Source organism: Hakea prostrata, chromosome 11, assembly GCF_041222555.1.
Source record: "Hakea prostrata isolate BN-2017 chromosome 11, UWA_Hpros_2, whole genome shotgun sequence".
Lineage (NCBI taxonomy): Eukaryota > Viridiplantae > Streptophyta > Magnoliopsida > Proteales > Proteaceae > Hakea > Hakea prostrata.
The window spans coordinates 693763-716752 of record NC_142610.1 but is presented as its reverse complement, the minus strand read 5'-3'; the positions used below and the strand labels follow the sequence as shown (position 1 = coordinate 716752).

Sequence of the window (22990 nt, the reverse complement as noted above, 5' to 3'; positions counted from 1 at the left end):
TTTTCACCCCATTTGAGAGTCTGAACCTTGCCAATTGGTCAACTACTCCCCAAGTACTCTCAAGCTCTCAAATTATAAGAAATCAATGGTTTTGTCTCTCATCCTCACTCAACCTTGAAGAACACACCAAGGTGTTAAGCAAGCTAATGGAACCCAAGCTTGAGGTGATTGAAGGCGTCGGTAGTACATTCATTTCCATTTGAGCATGCACTCTTATTGCATCACACTGACAAAAGAGGTAAAATATCACACATCTTTTTAGGTAACATCCTTCTCTTGTATATTGCTTGTCTTCAATTTTAATTCTAGTTGCTTTTGCCCATGTACAAAGATTGTTTGGGTGCTCTTGCCCTAGGAAAAAACAAAGATTGTAAAGGGTACTCTTGCCTTATTTAGAACAAAGATTGTAAAGGGTGTTTTTACCCTATTTGGAACAAAGATTGTAAAGAGTGCTATTGTCCTATTGAACATAGATTGTAAGGGTTTGATCTTTACCCATTGTATTGAAAGAGAATCACTAGTGAAAATCTCTCTTGAGGTCAAGAGGGGAGTGGATGTAGACTTGTAAAATCAAATCACTATAAATTCTTGTGTTGTGGTTAATTGCAACTATCTTATACATTGAAATTTACAATTCATCTTAAATTTGCAATCAAATTGAAAATTTGGCAATTCCACTAGTTGCAACCTATTAAACCCCCTCTAGGTTGCACCAACAAAAACCTTTATGCAAGAATCTAGAGATTCGAATTCCCTGAGATATTGCAAGTTGAGATATCAAGATGCTTGAGCTTCTTGAGATTCTTGAAATCCAATAGGTAGTGTCCCTAGATCATTAAACAAAAGTCTAGAATTATGAGTTTTGTAAATCTTGAAAGATACACCAAGTCAGAGAACCCATCGTAGGAGAGATTGAGCATTTGAAATGAAGAAGTTGAAATGATTCTAGAGGTGGGTTTAAATCCACCCACCTCTCCAAGGTGATTCATGGAGAGATTGAACTCAACAAGACCTAACATTGACTAGAATCTCCCCATAACATACCCCTGAAGCAAATTATCCCAGAGATCAATCTTTGCCAACCACGACATGTTTGCGAGAAAACAATATTCCACTATAGGATGATGGACATTTTCAGAGATTGGTAGGACGTCTGATCTATCTCACTATTACATGACCTCACATCAACAATGCCATCAGTTATGTAAGTCAACTTATGCATTCCCCTACTGAAGGACATATGACCCTTGTAGATCGAATATTGAGGTATCTAAAACATTGTCTTGGATGTGGTTATTTTGATGAAGAAGAAAAACCACATAGAAAGCATTGGCTATACTGATGTAGATTGGGCTGAAAATCCTATAGATAGAAGATTCACCTTCAGCTTCTGCATGTTTTTAGGGGGAAATCTCTTCACCTAGAAAAGAAAAAAATCCAAGTGTTGAGGCACAATCAAGTGTGGAAGCAGAATACCGTGCAATGGCCTCCACTACTCATGAACTAGTATCATTACAACTATTGTTGTGTGAGCTAGGTTTTGGATGGTCCACTGCACCTATGAAATTGTTTTGTGATAATTAGGCAGCTTCTCGTATTAATTCCAATCCTATCTTCTATGAAATATCTAAACATATGGAGGTGGATTGTCAGTTTATTTTTGAACATGTTCAAGACAAGATCATCTAAACACTTTACATTCAAAGTAAAAATCCACTTGCTGATATTTTTTTAAAAAGGCATTGTCTAAAGTTGTCTTTCAGCACATAATGTCCAAGTAAACCTCTGCCGATGTCTTCACTCCAACTTGGAGGGAGAGAGTTGGAGATAGATACAATATGTCAAAGTCTCCTAGTCTGTCTCAAAGTCCTAGGATAGAAGAGTCTAATTGTACATGTAACAGAAAAGTTGAAATTATAAATGACTCTATCTTGTATCCTTTATCCTTTATTTAAAGATGAAGAGTACTCCTCATCAGTAACTTGATGAGATGGGGCATTCATACTATGGACGTAGGTTCTCTATACAAGAGGCCGAATCACGTAAAACCTTGTTTATCTTTCTTCTTCTTGTTCTCCTTGTTCTTCATTACTTGAGTGAGTGAGTTTTAACATATGGTGCAAGATAGAGCTTGTCTTAGACGTCTTGCTCTCACATCAATGAAAGTAATCTGAAATTTGAGCACTTCAAAATAGCCTCATGATTAATTGGCTTGAGGCTATTTTGTAATAATGGGCTTGAGGTTGTCAATTGGCCATGAAAGTCTGATGGTTCGCCAAGAAGTGCTTCAACTTCATCAGAATTTTGTGCAACTCAAGGGTGCTTTTGATAGTTGTTCAACCGTTGTAGCTCCATTGCCACTTCTTTCATTTTAGGCCTTTTTTCCCCTTTTATTGTTAGACATCTTTCAGCTAGTACCATTGTAAAATCCGACGTTATCCTAACCCTTACCCGGCTCGGATTTTATACTGTTGCAGGTCCGAAGACCTGAAGTGGAGGTAGAAGAGACTTGTGGGCCCTCTTAGTTGAAGATTCGATGCTTGATCCAGAGCCTATGGACATTGACAATGATGCCCCTTACTTGAGCACATTGTCAGTGTTGAGTGAAAATCTGCGCATCGATGAAGATTGAATTAGTTGAAGCACTTATTAGACCCCCGTGATCAATCCGAAGGTATTTCTTGAAACTAGACTTGTTGATTGACTTGTAGGAGAAAACCCAACTCAATTCAGATCTGTCTGGCCTTCCAAATCCACTCCAGAAGTTGTTGTCATGCCTTGGTTGACTGACAGTCGACCAAACAGTCGACCAGCAGTAATGGAATTCAAATTTTTACAAAATCACTTCCCATTTTGCCCCTACCTTTCAGAATTCGTTAATGAGGACCTAGGCTAACCATTTGCACTCCAAAGCAAGAAGTTGGACACTCTCTTGGGCTTTTCTTGGTGTTTGGGAAGATCTTTGACTCCAATCATTTGTATTGCACATCAATCATCAACTCAAGGTATGATTCCTTCTATTCTTCTTCTAATCTATTCATTTTCTACCAAATTATGATCTTTAGACCATGGTTGAAGTGTTGCAACCTTGCAAATACTTAACCATGAGTCTTCCCCAATCAATCCCATGATTATCACCCCATTATTGCTATGCTATGATTCAATTAGGATTGCCTACATTTCATTACCTTGATTCCTTTCATTTCAACCTTGTCTTGATTCAAAACTGATATGTAAATGCATATTAGGTCTAGACTACTATGAATTCTTGATTCTAATTTGATTTTTACCATTCACTTAATTGATTCCCATCATTCTTTACAATTCCAATCAATTCCAATTCTATTTGTGATATTTATCATATAGAACATAAGACTTTGATTTGGGTATTTTTAATTGGACCGTTGGATCGTCATGAAATTTAGTGTGAAGTATCCCCATACTGTTGTAAACATGCCCTCAAAATTTCGTGTCAATCGGAGCACCGGAAGGTCAGTTTCTGACCAAGTTTTTAATTCTGCCCAGTGGTTAACAAGTCTTGGCAACCAAGATATGAGAACACCCCTGTACTCAGCCGAATTGATTCGTTTGACCTCCGATTCGACTGTTTTCTTCTCTGATGTTGTATGTTGTCTAGGGTACCAGCACTGATTTCTAGGACTATTCTTGGTGATCATTGATTTTATTTACGACTCGATTAAGGTAAGGAAGGTCGTTAACTCAAGTATGTTAATTATGTAAACATGCTTTTACTTTGAGAACTCAATGGTTATATTCCTATGTGTATTTTTTTATCATACATGACTACTCTATACATTCTTGTCAGTAGTAGTATGTCACATGTCATTTGGAATATCATGTTTAATTATATTTTTATGATTTTATATATGATTAATCATGCTATGATATGCCTTTGTTTATATGATGAATCATTGATTAAGTATGATACGATGAGATTGAATTTGTGATTGATTACGTATGACTTGGGATTGGGAAGTGTCCTTCTGACACTTCTGTCCTTGGACATCGGAGGGAGTAGTATGGGATATTCTCTGAAGGTGTCCATCGATGCTTTCCCGGGTTATTAGATGACATACATGGGATTGTCTAGGTGTGTGGTTAGGATAAATCCTTGTCGTATCATACCTGAATCGGAAGGGTATTGAGACCGAACGACACATGGTAGAGTATGGTAGATGGGCGCTCAAGACTGGTATCCACTCCATGAGAGGACTTAAACCATACTACGGATACCCGAAAGGGGCCATTTATTCGTAGGGTTGCAAATGGATAGACCTGGGCTCACAGGCGCTCAAGACCGGTAACCAACCTGTGAGAGGATGTCAGAGCTTCCCGTTTACCATTTGTGGATGACCAATAGGGTTGATGAGTCTGTAGTCCGAGTTGGTCGGTGCCATAGGATACGTTGACTCTAGTGTGAAGGATACGGAACCGAGTTGGTCGGTGCCATAGGCAAAGTATCCGGATTTGACATGATACGACTGAGTAGATGACTTCCATTGGGCTAGGCTTCGCCGTGACATGCGCTAATACTTATACCAATGGTGATGTGAGAGAGTGGTGACTGAATCCCCAACCATGGTTTGATGAGGACCTTACCCAATTACCACGGCAGACCCAAGATATCTATATGATTGAGGGGGAGTGACAGACGACCCAAAGAAGTACGGTGCTATGGATTAAAGCATGCCTACCTTAGAGACTAGCATACTCAAGATTAGAATCATATATCATCATTGTCTCATATCATATTGCATCATACCATGATTTCTATCGGATGAACTGTGTATTATGAAACGATGCCTTGCTGAGTTCTTTTGAACTCATTCCTTTTGTGCAATTTGTTAGATTATCCTGTAGGTAGAGAAGATCCTGATGGCGCACACTACGACCCGAGCTATGATCCCGCATACTACCCTTCGGGTGATGGCTACGATGAGAGTCAGGATTATTGTGCCGAGGAGGATTATTGTTCGTACCAGGGTTAGCCCCACTTTAGTGAGGGAGGGGCCGTGCATGGTTCACTTCATCCATACTTATGAAGAAACAATTATTAGGATTGAAGAAACCTTTGTGTAGTGCCCCATTTCCTTGGATGACTGTAAACTCATGAGCATATGGTCTTTAGCTTTTATGGATTTACTCTTAATACAGATTTGTAATTCAGTATAATTAATCACCTTTCCGCTATTTTGAAGGGGTGACTTCTGATCACTCCTTCCCCTTGAAGATTACTTTTATGAGAATTTGACACCTGCTATTTCTGCACTCTGATTGATTATCTTTTATTATTATTCATTTGATCTGTTTATTGCTTACTTTAAACCTTGATTATATTGTTCATGATTATGTTATCGTATATGTGGGAGGCATGGCCGCTCGATCTGGATCTTCGGGTTGTGGATCACATCTCGGGTATGCCAGATAGGATACCGGCTGGGTGGATGTGACAGAGTGGTATCAAAGCCCAAGATCAAGTAAGGCCCCAACCACAGAAACGATAACGGAACATTCCGAGTCACAGATCCAAGGTGACTCAATTATTCTTAGAAGTGAATAATAGATAACTCGGACTAGAAACCCGATTAACGAAACATAAGTGAATTGTTGAATAACATACAATAATTATAATTTAACATTCATCACTTAATAAAAAGAAAAAGAAAGTGAATAATACACAATAATAGATGAAACAAAAATAACTTTCATTAACTCAAATAAGTTTTACAACGGGTTACATATGGAAAGCATAAACTGAAATCCTAGTACAAGCTATCTATCTAGGAGATCGTCGTCGAACTCTGGATGTGCTGACATCCTCAGTGATCTGAGTGAGCTGAGACTACATCTGATCCTGCCGGGACTCTATCTGTGCAAGCCTCACCTCCAATCTCTTGTACATATGTGATTGACTCGCCTCCATCCTCTCGTATATTTGAGTCTGCCTGGCTCCTAAACTCTCGAACAACTGCTCCTATCTAACCCCCATCCTCTCCATCATGGAAGTCATAGACTGCATCTGAGCATATAGATCCGGTGCCTCTAGTACAGCCTGTGATGGACCCCTAGCCTCAAACTGTGGCGCAGGAACCGCCTAATCATCGGGACCGACTTCCTGCATACCTATGTCATCTCCAGCCTGATCCTCTGCTGGAGCATCCTCATCATCATCCTCGGACTCTGCCTCATCCCCTAGACTGGGAGACCTGGCAACTCGATCTAACTGCATCAATCCAATAGTCCTCGTACCGATGGAATATCCCACACCTCCAACAACTCTATCCTCACCATCCAGATCTATCTCAAAATAACTGAAGATGCGTGTCAATAAGATCCCAAAGCAAAGGTTCCTAACCCCCGGATGCGTGACAACCTCGATCATAACATTCTATATGATGTAAACCAGATCGATCTCAAATCCCATATAGATCCGATAGATGAGTAAGGCATCCATCACCGTAACCACATGATGATGTCCCGCTCTCGGTATGATGTTCCTCCCTACAATCCGCCCAATGACTCTGGCCGATGGAATCATCTCCCCACTATTCCTAGGCTGATAACACCTATCATCATTCTAAAGTGTCATATATACCTCATACAACTCATATGGAAGCATAAGCAGGCTGAAATCCTCCCCTACTGATATCCACACACATGCATGTGGACAATAAGGAACTCCGAGAATCTCTGCTAGTGTACGAGTAGTAAATCTAATATGAGTCTCTCTGATCTGAGTCTCTATCACTAACTCCATCTGATCAGCTGGACCCTCCACAAAAGAAGTCAGATTGCTGTAAAACAGCCGAACTAACTCTGGGTACACCGGTAAATCCGCAGTAAGTAGGTGTGTCCATCCCAAAGTATCGAATCCCTCCCCGATCCGAAATGTCGAAAACTCTCCAACCTGAAATGGTCGACCATACTCTATGTGACAATGCCCAAAGTATACGTCATAAAGGAACTCGGCCAATGGTGTAACGAAGCGATGTCGATCAATCACCTTCGCTCGTGGCAGAAAAGGCACCGGACCTCTACCTCTCCTGGCTTCTACTACCCGACCTCAAGCATGACCACCTCGTCCTTGTCTCTCCATAGTGTATAAATACCTATAGAGAAGATCAACAAGTCAATGTTAGAAGATTACTCAAAATTGGACATGAAGGGCTTTTTCCTAAATTTTCGGAAATTTTCAAATTTGGGAAAAATTCAAATCGTGTATACTGACATATGCACAATACCTAGAAATGCATGATTATGAAGTTTGTTAGAAGAAAGCCAATCGAAATCGGGTCCTAAAGTTGAAAATTCAGCAAGCTAGGAAAGAGGAATTTCGACGTTAGGCCAAATTTAGGGATTTTTTATATTGTTGAAATTGGTTGAAATGAATTGCATGGTAATGTGTAGCATGTCATTTGGAGTGTGTAGCATCAAATTTGGTGTTAAAACTCCTAGCGGTTTGGGAGGAATCGAAGTTTTACTAAATTTTGGAAATTTTAGGCTACGTTAGCGAGAACAAGTTGAAATGTTGTGTTTGATTGATGTTTAAGCATTGTTGTTGCATGTAAACTATGGGATTATGTTTCTAAGCATGCATGAACATGTTTCTAACCTAGAACAACAAGTTTAACATGGTATTTTGAGAAATCTAAGTGAAGAAATCAATTGAGAAGATGATGAATAGTGATTTCCTTACTTGGTTGAGCAATGCTTGTTGTGTTGATGTTGTGGAAGCCTCAAACCACTTGGAATGCAAATGCGTTCTCCAGAGCCCCTCCACAAGGAAAATGAGTTAGAAGTGAGAAATGAAGTGGGAATGAAGTTAAAAGCCTGATTTTTTTTGTTACTGTTGAGCTTGGTCGATTGACAGTTGACCAGCCAGTCGACCAAGGCAAATGAAAGTGAGAAAAATTGGATTTTTGTTGAAGTTTTTAGACTTTGACCAATGTTTGATTATTTTCTTATTATATGGATGAACCTATGTATGATTTGAGCATTTTAATCATATGGTCAAGTGAGTTTTGATGAATCTTCGTGTCTCGATGTGGTTGGCTTTCTTTTGCAGAATGGTTCTACTGAGAAATCGTCTCATCGGCTCTGGTAGTACCAGTAATGAGGAGACGCCTGCTGGAGGGTCTGACCAACAAACCCAAGATATAGGTCCGAACCTTAACCCGGATACTCTTTGATTGTAGGTCCGAAGACCCGAAGTAGAAGTGAAAGTCAACTATGGGCCATATTACTCCGAACCTATGGAGATTGAAGATGATGCCCCATACTTGAAGACAGTGTTGGATATAGAGAAGAGACTGCACCTTGATGAATAGAAGATTAGTTGATGACCTTAGAGCTTGGTGGGATATGATTTAAAGCCATTTTTCCATGCTAGGTATGTTATAGAATATGTGTTTAAACTTTCGTTTGATTCCGAGTAGTGGAAGACCCTCAAATCCCTATCTTTGGCTTTGCTGTCAACCTGGGTCGAGTGCTTGGGTCGATTGGGCCATGCTACCTAGCCAATCGACCCAGAGATGCTGAACTCGAACAAAATCTTTTGTTTTGAGTATCTTGCTATATATACCCCATGACTTCGTGATTTTAGTATCCCTAGCCTCCATAACACTTAGAGAACGAAGGGAAACCATCTCCAAGCCTCCAAGAGTGAAGAAGAAGACCTAATCTTGCAATCTTGCAAACTCTCTCTCTTGTTCTTCAATTAAAGGTTAGTATTCTATCTTTTATGTTATTGATTTATTCTTTCTATGATCACTCTCATCTCTGAACTGAGATTACGATGAAGATGCTGCAACCTTGTAGTCATATCTTTACAATCTCTTTTCATTCTATTGTGCTATGATCATCTCATTCATTCTTGACATGATTCTTATGATTTCTTCTTAAACTATGATAATATTCCTATTTTGATTCATTCTAGCATCATAGATGCTTCTCTATGACTATTCATACCTCTGATCTATTGTGTTCTTGTACTAGAATGAGATCTAATCATCTCTAGTTCATCTCTTTCATTCATAGCATGTTTCCAATGAAAACTATGATTTTTACCAAAATAAAAACTATGATTCTAAATTAGTAAGTAATGTTTTAATGGTGGATTGATGTCTAAATTATGCTTTTTAGTCTTAGACTACTATGTTAGACATTCTCTCCAAGTTTTGTCGCATTCCGGTTTGTGTAGCATAGGTTTCGGATCAAGATTCTCTTTTTATTTTCGGATTTGCTCTTGGGCAGATTGCCTGGGTCGACTAGAGCACTCAACCCAGCCAATCAACCCGCAAGAACAGAATCTGTTTTCTTCATCCGATTCGATTCGATTCATGCTTATTCTTTTAGGACTACTTCCAAATGATTGTGTGATGCTATTCTAGGGTTTATTTGCTAACTTTGGATTCATCCTCTTGTCCGTCCGGAATACATTCGAATCTATTTAAGGTAAGGAAAGTTGTTACCATATTAACATAGATTTGCATAGATTTAGTTTCTAATTTGGGAACTACTTAGATTTGCTACTGTTATGTTAGTTTCTATTATGATATAAATGCTGCTAGTACATTAGAATCTTATTTCCTTATTTACTTTATGTACTTGATTATGCATGAATACTTACTCATGTATGTTTTCTTATTTATTTAATCTTGTCTTATTATATTCTTTCATATGATGAGATATTTGTCGTGGATGATATAAATGAATTATGATTGTGATTGTTTAGGTATGATTTGGGATTGGGGAATGTCCTTTTGACATTTCTGTCCTTGGACCTCATTGGGAGTAGTATGGGATATTTCCAATGTTGCCCTTTGACACTTTCCCGGATTATTGATTTACATACCTAGGACTTGTCTAGCAGTGTTTGGCTAGGTTATGCCCTTGTTATATCAGACCCGATTCGGAAGGGTATTGAGACCGAACGACCCGTGGTAGCAATGGGGATTCATGGGTGCTCAAGACCGGTGAGTTATATCCGTGAGGGGACATGAATCACATTGTGGGGGCCATTTATGGGTAGAGTTGCATATGGATAGACTTGGGCTCATGGGCGTTCAAGACCGGTAACCAACCTATGAGAGAACATGAGAGCTTCCCGTTTACTATATATAGATGACCTATAGGGTTGATGAGTCTGTATTTGAGAGAGTCGGATACGCTGACTCTAGTGTGAAGGATACCGGAAAGGATCCCGAGAGGGGAGGAATGGACGTATCTGGATCTTAGTTGATATGACTAAGTAGAAGACTTGCATTGGGCTAGGCTTTACCTTGACATGTGCCAATACTTAGACCAAACGGTGATGTGAGAGAGAGGTGACTTAACCCCTAACCATGGATTGTCCGAGATGGATGAAGGACCCTTTGCCAACCGATGATGTGTGATTGAGACCTACCCAAAGAAGTATGGTGCTATGACTTAAAGCATGTCTGCCTATAGAGACCAGCATACATAGAGTTAGACTCATACATGCATTGTTGTCTCATATCATATCACTTTATGCTTTGTTGTGATACTATGTTATTATGCTATTATGGAATAACATGCCTTGCTGAGTTTCTTTTGAAACTCACTCCTTTTTGTACAATATCTTTTGTTAGACTATTCTACAGGTTTTGATCATGGCTATGAAGAGCAATATGAGGAAGCGCAAGATGAAGAAGCATACCATACGCAAAGTGTTGGCGATTACGAAGATTACTGTGAGGATCCCTCGAGTGGTCTCTCTTGTTACCAGGATTAGCCCTATAGTGGAGTGGGAGCGTCTGAGCGTAATCGATGAAGTCTATGATTATGAGGACATCCTTTATAAAGTAGAAAAGACTCTAGTTTAGTTAGATTATAACTTTTTTTCTTGGCTTTAGAATCAGTTGTAATCCCTTTGATTTTCGAACTACATTCCGCTGTACTCGTGGAGTGAGATTCCGCCTCACTCTACTTTTGATTCATATATCTATTGGTATCTTTTCCACACTCTGATGATTATCTCGTTACTTTACTTTGATTCATTTGAATAATATTGTTAACATTGATTTAGTCTTGTTCTTGATTATATTGTTGTGAATGTGGGAGGTTGATTTTACTAACTACTGGATCTTGTGGACTGTGGATCACACACTCGAGTATGCCAGATAGGGTACCAGCTGGGTGGATGTGACAAGGAGTGTGGGTAAGAGTTCCAGTGCTACTCATGTGGGTCCTCGTGGCCAACCTTGTGAAACCCAGCCCTAACCCTGACCCGGAAACCCTGTTGTTTGTAGGTCCAGCAACCCGAAGTAAGGCAAGAAGTCAACTTTGGGCCATTTCAGTTGAAGACTTGATGGCTGGAGTGGAATCCTTAAGTATGGATGTCAGTGCCCCTTCTATGGAAACTGCACACTGATGAAGATTTGATTAGTTGATGGACTTGAAGTGCTCTCTGTATTGGTTCGAAGGCATTTCTACCTACTAGGTATGTCACTTTAGGTGTGTGAAAAACCCCTTGATGTTTGGACTTGATCTGAGCCTTCAATTCCCTGTTTTGAAGTTGTTGTTCTGATTGGTCGACTCATTGGTCGATTGGACCAGTCGACCAATCAATCGACCAATTGATTCTGTTTTTGAGATTTAAATCGTGGCTACTCTATTTAAGTCTAATCTCGGGAATACTCCGCCTCATCTGCCTCCTAAGCCTCTGGAATGAGTTAGAACCCTATTCTAATCGTTTCCCTTGCATCCTTGGTTGATATCTTGCAAGAACTCAAGAAATCTTCATCCTCCTGCATCAAAGGTATGTGTATGATCTCTTTCCTCTCTATCTCTGATTTTCTTTTCTGAAATCTGTTCTTGATTGAGATTAGGAAGATGATGCTGCATTCTTGCAACCATCTATTCCATGATCTCATCATGTTCCTTGAGATCCATGATCATCATCATGATCTCAACCCTTGCCAATTGAATCCTGGAAACCCTAACCCTTGAAACCCTAACCTTGTGTGGTCATCAGAAGAACCTTTTGGTAAACCCCCCATATGAGGGAAACCTCATGGGTAATGTGGAGGTTGATCTAAATTCAATGTTCTTTAATTCTTCTTGTTGTAATTGACCTAACAATTTACCTCCCTTCATCCGGAACTCTCAACCTTTTCATGGGAACCAAAAAGGGTGAAACCCTAATTTCTTGGGTAAGATCAAGAACCCCTATTTTGATCATGTTAGAAGACTCTCACTTTATTTTCTTTACTAGAATTGTAACCTATTAATTTTATTTCCTTACCCTTGATCCTATTATATTTTTCCTTCATAATCTATGTTTAACCTAATTAGGTTAACTTTCTGGTTCCTGAGTTGTGACCTGGAAACTTGATTTGATTAATGGTTTGTTGTCCTCTATAGACTTAGATGTTTCCATTAAAGTTTCCCCCTTATTTTGTACCCTTTTGAACCACCAAATTCGAATTCATATTCTAAAAATTCTGATTTTTGAAGGCTACTGTCTCTGTTGGTTGACTCATTGGTCGACTGGGGCAGTAGACCAATCAGTTGACCAATGGGTACAGCAAACCCCATTCTTGGTCTGTTTTGATTGGATTGTAATCTTTCCTTCTATGTATCTTTCCTAACTCATAGTATACACTTGTTTAAGACTCTTTTCTCAGGTTTAGTCAAGGTCTTACTTGATTCTCTAAGTTCCTTTACGAATTAGAAGGTAAGGACAATTATTTCCTTAACTACATAGATTACTTGTTCTCTGGTTTCTACTTTATGAAACTATGAGATTACCTACTGTTGTTGTACTTTAATTCTGATCTCCTACTATGAGAACAATAGCACTTGTTTATATCATCTTTTTCATTATTCATGTTATATGAATTACTTATTACTGCTTAATCTGATTTTGCTTTTACATTCTCTTTTATATGATGAACTACTGGTTGTGTATGTCATGATTGATCTGAGAATGTGTTTGATTAAGTTTGGTTTGGGATTGGGAGGTGTCCTTTTGACACTTCTGTCCTTGGACATTGTCGGAAATAGTATGGGATGTTTCCGGGGTTGCCCATCGACACTTTCCCGAATCATTGGTTGTCATACCTAGGGTTGTCTAGCAGTGTTTGGTTAGGTTATACCCCTGTTATATCAAACCCGATTCGGAAGGGTATTGAGACCGAACGACCCGTGGCAGCAATGGGGATTCACGGGCGCTCAAGACCGGTGAGTTATATCCGTGAGAGGACGGGAATCACATTGTGGGGGCCATTTATTGGAGGGTTGCATATGGCTAGACTTGGGCTCATGGGCGTTCGAGACCGGTGAGTTATATCCATGAGAGGACATGAGAGCTTCCCGTTTACCATATGTGGATAACCAATAGGGTTGATGAGTTCGTAGTCCGGGACTATTAGGACTCTAGTGGAAAGGATACCGGAAAGGATCGCCCGGGGCGAGGAATGGAAGTATCTAGACTTGAGTTGATGTAACTGAGTAGATGACGTGCATTGGGCTAGGCTTTACCCTGACATGCGCCGGTACTTATGCCAAATGGTTGTGAGAGAGTGTGTTGACTTAACCCCCTGCCATGGTTTGTCCTGAGGGATGCCAGACCCACTACCAACAGGAGCCGTATGCATGACCTACCCAAAGAAGTACGGTGCTATGACTTAAAGCATGTCTACCGTAGAGACCAGCATACATAGAGTTTAGATGCATACATACATTACTTGTTTCATATTGCATTGCATCTTATTATGGTTTGCTTCCATGTTATTTATGTTGTTATGGATTAACTACCTTACTGAGTTTCTTTGAAACTCATTCCTTTTGTACATTGTTTTTGTTAGACTATTCTACAGGTACTGATTACTATGGCGAACAGTACGATGAAGCGCAAGCCGATGAAGCGTACTACGCGCAAGCCGATGAAGCGTACTACACGCAAGGTGTTGGCAACCATCAAGATTACTCTGATGATCCCTTAGTTGATCAAGCTGCGTACTACGATTAAAGACAACGTATACGTGGAACGTCTCAAATGGATTGATGAAGTCCACTATTTTGAAGACGTTATTTATAAAATAGAAAACCCTGATGTTAGATATTTCTCTTAGTTCCATTGTTGTAGATATTATTTCTTTTAGACTTACATTCTGCGTTCCGCTGTATTTTGTGGAGTGAGTTTCCGCCTCACTCTACTTCTTTTGATGTGATTACATCTGGTATCATTTTTGCACTCTGATTATATTGATTATTCATTTATTGACTTTAATCTTTTGTTTATAATATTTTAAACCCTGATTATTTCTTGTTTATGATTATGTTATTGTATATGTGGGACGATGATTTCCTCATTACTTGATCTTCGGGGCTGTGGATCACACTCTCGGGTATGCCAGTTAGGGTACCGGCTGGGAGGACGTGACAAACCTAGTGGAGCTTGGTATGGTTCACCCTCGGCCTGCTTTTCAGAGACCCCCTTTGGCAGCCACTTCTGTTGGACAGAGAGACCTTGTGTGATTCCTTTGCAAGCAGCTTGGACATTTTGCTCGTTTCTGTCCGAAGAAGTCTACCTTGCTCGGCGTTTTTGCTCCTACCATGAGAAGCGCTCCCGCTCCTGTTCCTGCCCTTGCCCCTCCTTTTGGCAGAGTATTTAGCATCTCTGGTACTGAGCAGGACCCTTGCCATGAAGTTGTAACAGGTACATTGTTAGTCGCTTCTTTTCCAGCAATTGTGTTGTTTGATACGGGTGCATCTCATTCATTCATTTCATCTACTTTTTCTATGAAGACTAACCTAACACCCAGATGTTTATCTAGTTGTTTGTCAATTTGTACCCCTGTTGGGTCTGCTGTTAAACTAGATAAAGTGGTAGAGGAATGTCCTGTTTTTGTTTGCGGTTTGAACTTGAAGGCAAATCTGGTGTTGTTTGATATGAGGGATTTCAACGTCGTCTTGGGAATTGATTGGTTGACATCCTATAACGTTGTGATCTTGTCTTTCCGACACTTCTGTCCTTGGACATCGGAGGGAGTAGTATGGGATATTCTCCGAAGGTGTCCATCGATGCTTTCCCGGGTTATTGGATGACATACATAGGATTGTCTAGGTGTGTGGTTAGGATATTTCCTTGTCGTATCAAACCCGAATCGGAAGGGTATTGAGACCAAACGACACGTGGTAGAGTATGGTTGATGGCCTCTCAAGACCGGTATCCACTCCGTGAGAGGACTTAAACCATACTGCGGATACCCGAAAGGGGCCATTTATTGGTAGGATTGCAAATGGATAAACCTGGGCTCACGGACGCTCAAGACCGGTAACCAACCCGTGAGAGGATGTGAGAGCTTCCCGTTTACCATTTGTGGATGACCATTAGGGTTGATGAGTCCGTCGTCCGAGTTGGTCGGTGCCATAGGATACGCTGACTCTAGTGTGAAGGATAAGGAACCGAGTTGGTTGGTGCCATAGGGAAATATCTGTATCTGTCATGATACAACTGAGTAGATGACTTGCATTGGGCTAGGCTTCGCTGTGACATGCACCAATACTTATACCAATGGTGATGTGAGAGAGTGGTGACTGAATCCCCAACCATGGTTTCATGAGGACCTTACCCAATTACCACGGCAGACCCAAGATATCTATATGACTGAGGGGGAGTGACAGACGACCCAAAGAAGTATGGTGCTATGGCTTAAAGCATGTCTACCTTAGAGACTAGCATACTTAAGATTAGAATCATATATCATCATTGTCTCATATCATATTGCATCATACCATGATTTCTATCGGATGAACTGTGTATTATGAAACGACTTGCCTTGCTGAGTTCTTTTGAACTCATTCCTTTCGTGCAATTTGTTAGATTATCCTGTAGGTACAGAAGATCCTGATGGCGCACAATACGACCCGAGCTATGATCCCGCATACTACCCTTCGAGTGATGGCTAGGATGAGAGTCATGATTATTGTGCCGAGGAGGATTATGGTTCGTACCAGGGTTAGCCCCACTTTAGTGAGGGAGCGGCCGTGTATGGTTCACTTCATCCATACTTATGAAGAAACAATCATTAGGATTGAAGAAACCTTTGTGTAGTGCCCCATTTCCTTGGATGACTATAAATTCATGAGCATATGGTCTTTAGCTTTTATGGATTTACTCTTAATACGGATTTGTAATTCAGTATAATTAATCACCTTTCCACTATTTTGAAGGGGTGACTTCTGATCACTCCTTCCCCTTGAAGATTACTTTTATGAGAATTTGACACCTGATATTTCCGCACTCTGATTGATTATCTTTTATTATTATTCATTTGATCTATTTATTGCTTACTTTAAACCTTGATTATTTTGTTCATGATTATGTTATCGTATATGTGGGAGGCATGACTGCTTGATCTGGATCTTCAGGCTGTGGATCACATCTCGGGTATGCCAGATAGGATACCGGCTGGGTGGATGTGACAACTATAACTTCGTGGAGTTGCTCTTTCCATCCTTCAGCTATAACCCCATCATCTAAAATATCCCAAACCCTTCCTTCTTTGATTGAAGTGATAAAATGCATTGCTAGGCCTACCTTTACTGGAACCATCTGAATAGAGTGCTTTTTTCCCAGTTAATAGCTCCAGAAGTACTATGCCAAAACTATAAACATCACTCTTTTCTGTGAGTTGGCTTGATTGAAGGTACTCTGGGTCCAGATACCCTAGTGTTCCTTGGACTAGTGTACTCATTTGAGTTTGATCTAATGGAACCAACCATGATGCACCAAAGTCGACACCTTTGCACCTGTAATTATCATCCAAGAGCATGTTCGTTGACGTGATATCTCTGTGAATTATAGGGGGCAAAGCTGCAGAACGCAAATAAGCGATGGCCTTTGATGTTTCTGCAGCTATCCTTAGACGGTTATCCCATGAGAGTCGAGAATTACACCCCTCATTATGGATATGGTCGAATAAGGTTTTGTTAGTAACAAACTGATACACTAAAGTAGGAAATTCAGTCTCTGAGCAGCAACCCAATAGCTTCACTACATTTCTATTGTTGGTTTGGGAGAGAATAACCACTTCATTTATGAATTGCTCAATTTGACTTTCATCAACTATTTTCGACTTCTTGATGGCAACAACTCTATGGTCAACAATAATTCCCTTGTATACTGTACCATATCCTCCTCGACCAACAATATGATCCTGAGCATAGTTGTTTGTAGCTTTCTTCAGTTCTTCAGCTGTAAAGATTTTGGCGACTTCAACAGATCCTTCATGGGAAGAGAGCTGCTGCTTTAACAAGAAACCTCCATTTTGCTCGAAGAATTTTTGCCTGAGTTTGTTATCCCTTCTCTTTTGAAGTGCAAAAAACATCATCAAGCTAACCACAAGAAGAAACAAGCAGCCCATAGCAGTACCTATAAGGAGAAATTCAACTCATGAAAGACTAGAAATCATAGGAATTTAATTTACCTTAAAGAAGCATTAAAACGCTTCTTAACACGTAAATTTTACATCCAAACAACCAGGGCTTACTTTTTTGTTTCAAAATTTTGTAGCTCTAACATACCTACAGTGAACGGAAACACCGGGAAATATTGCTTTTCACTATGCCAGCATCCAATTCCATTTTTGTTCCTGTCCCCTATATACCCAGGAGGGCAAGAGCAGTCGTAACCCCTAGGCCGGTTGGTACAAACCGCACTTTCGTTGCAAGGACTATTAATTGGATCTAAACATTCATTTATGTCTGCATCAAACAAAAACACACCTGTATAGCTTAGGGCTTTCAACCAGCAGAAATCCATATATTAGTGTTGGGGTAATTGTATGACAAATTCTACAAAATACAAAAAATGGAATTGCAACACAATTGAAAGATGAAGATACTTAGCCAATCTGAAGAGCTTGAGGTTGCAACTGAACGAACCACCGATCAATGAGGTTGAGTCACACCTTGAGTGTTGTCTTTAAGGTAATTGATGCACCCTACTACCAAGGGTTCTTCGCACCACCACCTCCAAGATAAAGCAACCTGCAACTAGAAGATGAGGTAGTTCTTCTAGTCCCTTCAAGGAGCCAAAAGCTAGACAACACTTAGACAACTCAAGAAAGAAATGAACTTTGTAAAACAAATAATGTGAGTGAGGAGTGTCACTATTGCCACATCACATGCAAGGAAGGGTTGGGTTTATATAGGCCCAAACCACACCTCCCATCAATGGGGAGAATCAATTCTCCACTAATGGAGAATCAATGGGCTTGTCCCTCCTCCACTAATGTGAATAAACCCCCTTGACCTAACCTCCCCACTACTTGGAGAAGTAACTCTCATATTCACTTCTTTGGAATGAATTGGATTTAATCCATTGAAAGACCTTAACCCCACTCATGATAATGACCATGAATGGTCATGAAGTTGAAATGAGAAATGAAGGTCAAGAGCTAGAATTTGAGTAAATTCCACCTTTCAAGTAAGCCCACCTCATCACCATGACCAAGACCTTTAAGACCCATGACCAATGTCATGAAGAGCCTCATAACCAAGGTCATGAAGGGCCTCCTTTACTCATGGTGCCTCATTACCACCCTTACCTCATGGGTCCCACACACAAACAAAACAATTAAATAAAAGAAAAGAAAAAACTAATTTTGAAACTTAATATATAGATAATATATATTTTAATAAAAAACCTAACAAGCCCCCACAAGTTTCAAAATTGCAAAAAAGGACTCGTGTTGTGATTGTATTAGACACTAAAGGACACATTGTTGTAGGTGTCTTTCTGTAAAACCCAGCCCTAACCTTGACCCGGAAACCTTGTTATTTGTAGGTCCGATGACCCGAAGTAAAGTAAGAAGTCAGCTTTGGGCCATCCCAGTAGAGGACTTGGTGTCTGGCTTTGAATCCATGCAAGTTGATGATGAGGTTCTATTTATGGAAACTGAATCCTGATGAAGATCTAATTAGTTGATGGACTTGGAGTGCTCTCTATCTTGGTTTGAAGGCATTTCTACCTATTAGGTAAGTCACTTGACTTGTGTGCAAAACCCCTTTAGGATTGGATTTGATCTGGACCTTCAATTCCCTGTTTTGGTCTTGCTGTCAGCATTGGTCGACTGATTGGTCGACTGGACCAGTCGACCAATCCACTCGACCAATGAGTGCTGTCTTTGGCAATTAGGTTGTTCTTGCTCTATTTAAGTCCAATCTCGAGTCCACTTCGTATTTGCTGCCTCCAAACTCTCGAAACGAACCAAAGACCTCTGCAAGTCATCTCTCTTGCATCCTTGGTGTTTTCTTGACGGATCTTCGTCAAAACTCTTCTTTTTGCATCGAAAGGTATGTCTACTCTCTCTTCTTCTACTCCATCTTTGCTTTTCTTTCCTTTTTGAGTTGAGACAGTAGAAGAGATGCTGCATTCTCTGTTGCAAACATCTCTGAACATGTTCTCATGATCATCCTAAGGATTTGAGGCTAGAACAATGATCTTAACCATGATCATTGCAAGCTTTTGAAGGAATCATGATCAAACCATGATCTAATCTCTGTTAAACTTCTAATCTGAATTCTGATCTCTTTGGATCTTCTATGTTGATCATGTTAGTAGTTAATTACTGTGTTTTCTTTCCATGATCCATAACCTATAGATTTCTAGTTGTTCTCTTCTACCATACTATGTGTTCTTCATGATGCATGATAGTTACATATATGGTAGGTTTTATTTCCTTATTTAGATTTATACTTCTAAGCCTTATTCCATGAAGATCTATGTATGTTTTCATGATACCATTACCGAAAGCAATGATCCATCCTCCTATTGTTCTTGTCTTTGTTTTCTATTTCAAATTCATCAAGATCCATGGTTGATTTAATTATGGTAACTTTTGTTTCCTAATTTGGATCTTGATACCTTGATTGGATTAGTGTTTTGAGGTCCCCTATATGTTAGAATACTACTGATGTAGTCTACCCCTTGATTAGTACCCTTTTGAACCACCAAATTCGGATTTCATATCTTAAAACTCTGATTTTATAGGCTTATGTCTGCATTGGTCGACTGATTGGTCGACTGGACCACTCGACCAATCCACTCGACCAATGAGTACAGCAACTCCCGATTTGGTCTGTTTCGGATGTTTTGATATCTTTTCTGTTAGGGATCTTTCCTAATATGTTGTATATACTTGTTTAGGACCTTCTTCTCAAGTTTGCCAAGATCTTACTTGATTTCTTAGGATTCCTTTGCGAGTTATAAAAGGTAAGGATGGTTATTTCCTTAATTACATAAATAGCATGAATCTAGTTTCTATATTTGAACATCATAGATATGATTCCTAAATTAGATTCTTACAATGATATTCTACTGTTGCATAACTTTGATTACAGTAGCATTACTTATTCATATTGAATTGATTCATGTATGATTTACTTACCAATGTTATACAAGTGATTGTAATTACTGATTTCTTTCCATATATGAAGTTACCATATATGTGATGATATGAATTGATGCATGTGTATGCTTAAGTATGGTTTGGAAAGGAGAGGTGTCCTTTCGACACTTCTGTCCTTGGACTACTACGGGAATATTATGGGATGTTTCCGGAGATGCCCTCTGGACACCTTCCTAAACTGTTGGATGACATATCTAGGATTGTCTAGTAGTGTTTGGCTAGGATGTCCTGTTATGTCAGACCCTAATCGGAGGGGTATTGAGACCGAACGACCCGTGGTAGCAATGAGGATTCATGGGCGCTCAAGACCGGTAACCAACCCGTGAGAGGACAGGAATCACATTGTGGGGGCCATTTATTGGTAGGGTTGCATATGGTTAGACTTGGGCTCACGGGCGCTTAAGACCGGTAACCAACCCGTGAGAGGACGTGAGAGCTTCCCGTTTACCATATGTGGATGATCAATAGGGTTGATGAGTCCGTAGTCCGAGTTGGTCGGTGCCATAGGATACGCTGACTCTAGTGTGAAGGATACCGGAAAGGATCGTCAGGGACGAGGAATGGAAGTATCTGGATCGACTTGATGTAACTAAGTAGAAGACTTGCATTTGGCTAGGTTTTACCCCGACATGCGCCAGTACTTATACCAAATGGTTGTGAGAGAGTGTGTTGACTTAACCCCCTGCCATGGTTTGTCCTGAGGGATGAAGGACCCATTACCAATCGGCGCTCAAGACCGGTGAAATGATCCGTGAGAGAATCCAAGATATCTTAAATGGTTGAGGATGTGAGTGGACTTTCCTAAAGAAGTACGATGCTATGACTTAAAGCATGTCTGCCAATAGAGACCAGCATACATAGAGTTAGATTCATTCATTCATTGCTTGTCTCATATCATATTGCATTTATGTTTGTTCTGGAATTCTGCCATTTATGTTATTATGGATTTTTAATCGCCTTACCGAGTTTCTTTGAAACTCATTCCTTTATTGTACAATGTTGTTAGACTATCCTGCAGTCTGAGTACTATGACGGTCCCTATGAAGAAGCGCAAGGCGAAGAGGCATATCTCCGGGGAAGGTGATTGCGGTTACCACAATTACTCGAAGATCCCCGCAGTGGTTATGCTCCGTACGATGCTTAGTCCGACCATCGAGTGGAAGCGTCCTTGTGCCATTTATGAGATTTACACTTATAAGGATGTTGTCTATAAAGTGGAGAACAATTTAGTTACCCAATGTACTAGCTACTGGGATTAGATTTTATTTCGTTTATTCTTTTAGAGCTACTTTTCCGCTGGTTGTAAAGTGGGATTTTTGCCTCGCTTTACTTATCTGTTTGATACTCTGATTATAATTATTATTCTGATTCATTTATGATTCATTCTTTCTTTAATGGATCTATGATTTATCTTCCGCACTCTTGTTATGATTGTTCATGATTATGTTATTGTTTATGTGGGAGGTTGATCACTCGATACCTGATCTTCGGGCTGTGGATCACACTCTCGGGTATGCCAGATAGGGTACCGGCTGGGAGGGCGTGACAGATTGGTATCAGAGCCCAAGGTTCGAGGAGATCCTAACCACAAAAGACAACAACTGAACATTCCTGAGTCATTGATCTGAAATGACTCTTCTACTCTTAGAAGTGAATAAAAGAACACTGAATTAGAAACTTGAACTTTGAGGCATAACAGAACATTTCCGAATAACATACCATAATTATACTTGAACAAATGTCACTAATGCAAGGAAAAGAAAGGTGCATAATATACAATAATTAAAGAGAAACAAAATGAACTTCATTAATTTCAAAAGTTTTTACAACGATTACATCTGAAATGCATAAATGGAAATCCTAAGGTACAGTCTATCTAGGTGATCCGCTCCGATCTCTGTATGCTCTGAACTCCTCTGCTAGCTGAGTCACCCGATGCTCTATCCTATCCTGTCGTGACTCCATCCTCTCGTACATCTGCTCCTGTCTGACCTCCATTCTCTTTAGCATGGAAGTCATCGATCTCATCTGTGCACCAAGATCTGAAGTCTCCGGAACTGCATGTGAAGGGCCACCTACCTCAAAGTGTGATGAAGGAAACTCGTGATGCACAGGATCAGCCTCGTGCATATCCGCATCATCTCCGGCCTGATCATCACTATCGGGACCGAAATCCTCTCCTCCATCCTCTCGATCCCTCATCCTCATCCTCTCGATTCATCATCATCCTCACCCTCCGGACCGGGAGATCTCTCCGACCGCTGTAGTCTCATCCGACGAATGGTCCGAGTCCCAATAGGGTATCCCCGTGATCTAGTGTCCACTGGTGTATCCTCGAAACTCACCCCGAAATGCCCGAAGATCAAAGTCGAAGCCTCCCATAGCAAAGGTTCCGCATGCTAGGCCGCGGAGAACTAAGTCCAGCATGACCTGCTGAATGATGTAGGAGAGATCGATCTCGAAGCCCATGTAGATGCGGTAGATGACTAAGGCCTCCATCACCGTGACCCGATGGTGATGTCCGGCTT

General features: G+C 40.3%; 1 pseudogene; it reads right to left on the bottom strand.

The window, feature by feature from the left end:
- Positions 1-2151: 2151 nt before the first annotated feature.
- The window catches only part of LOC148999497 (wall-associated receptor kinase 2-like), a 38717-nt pseudogene continuing 17878 nt past the window's right edge, over positions 2152-22990 (bottom strand).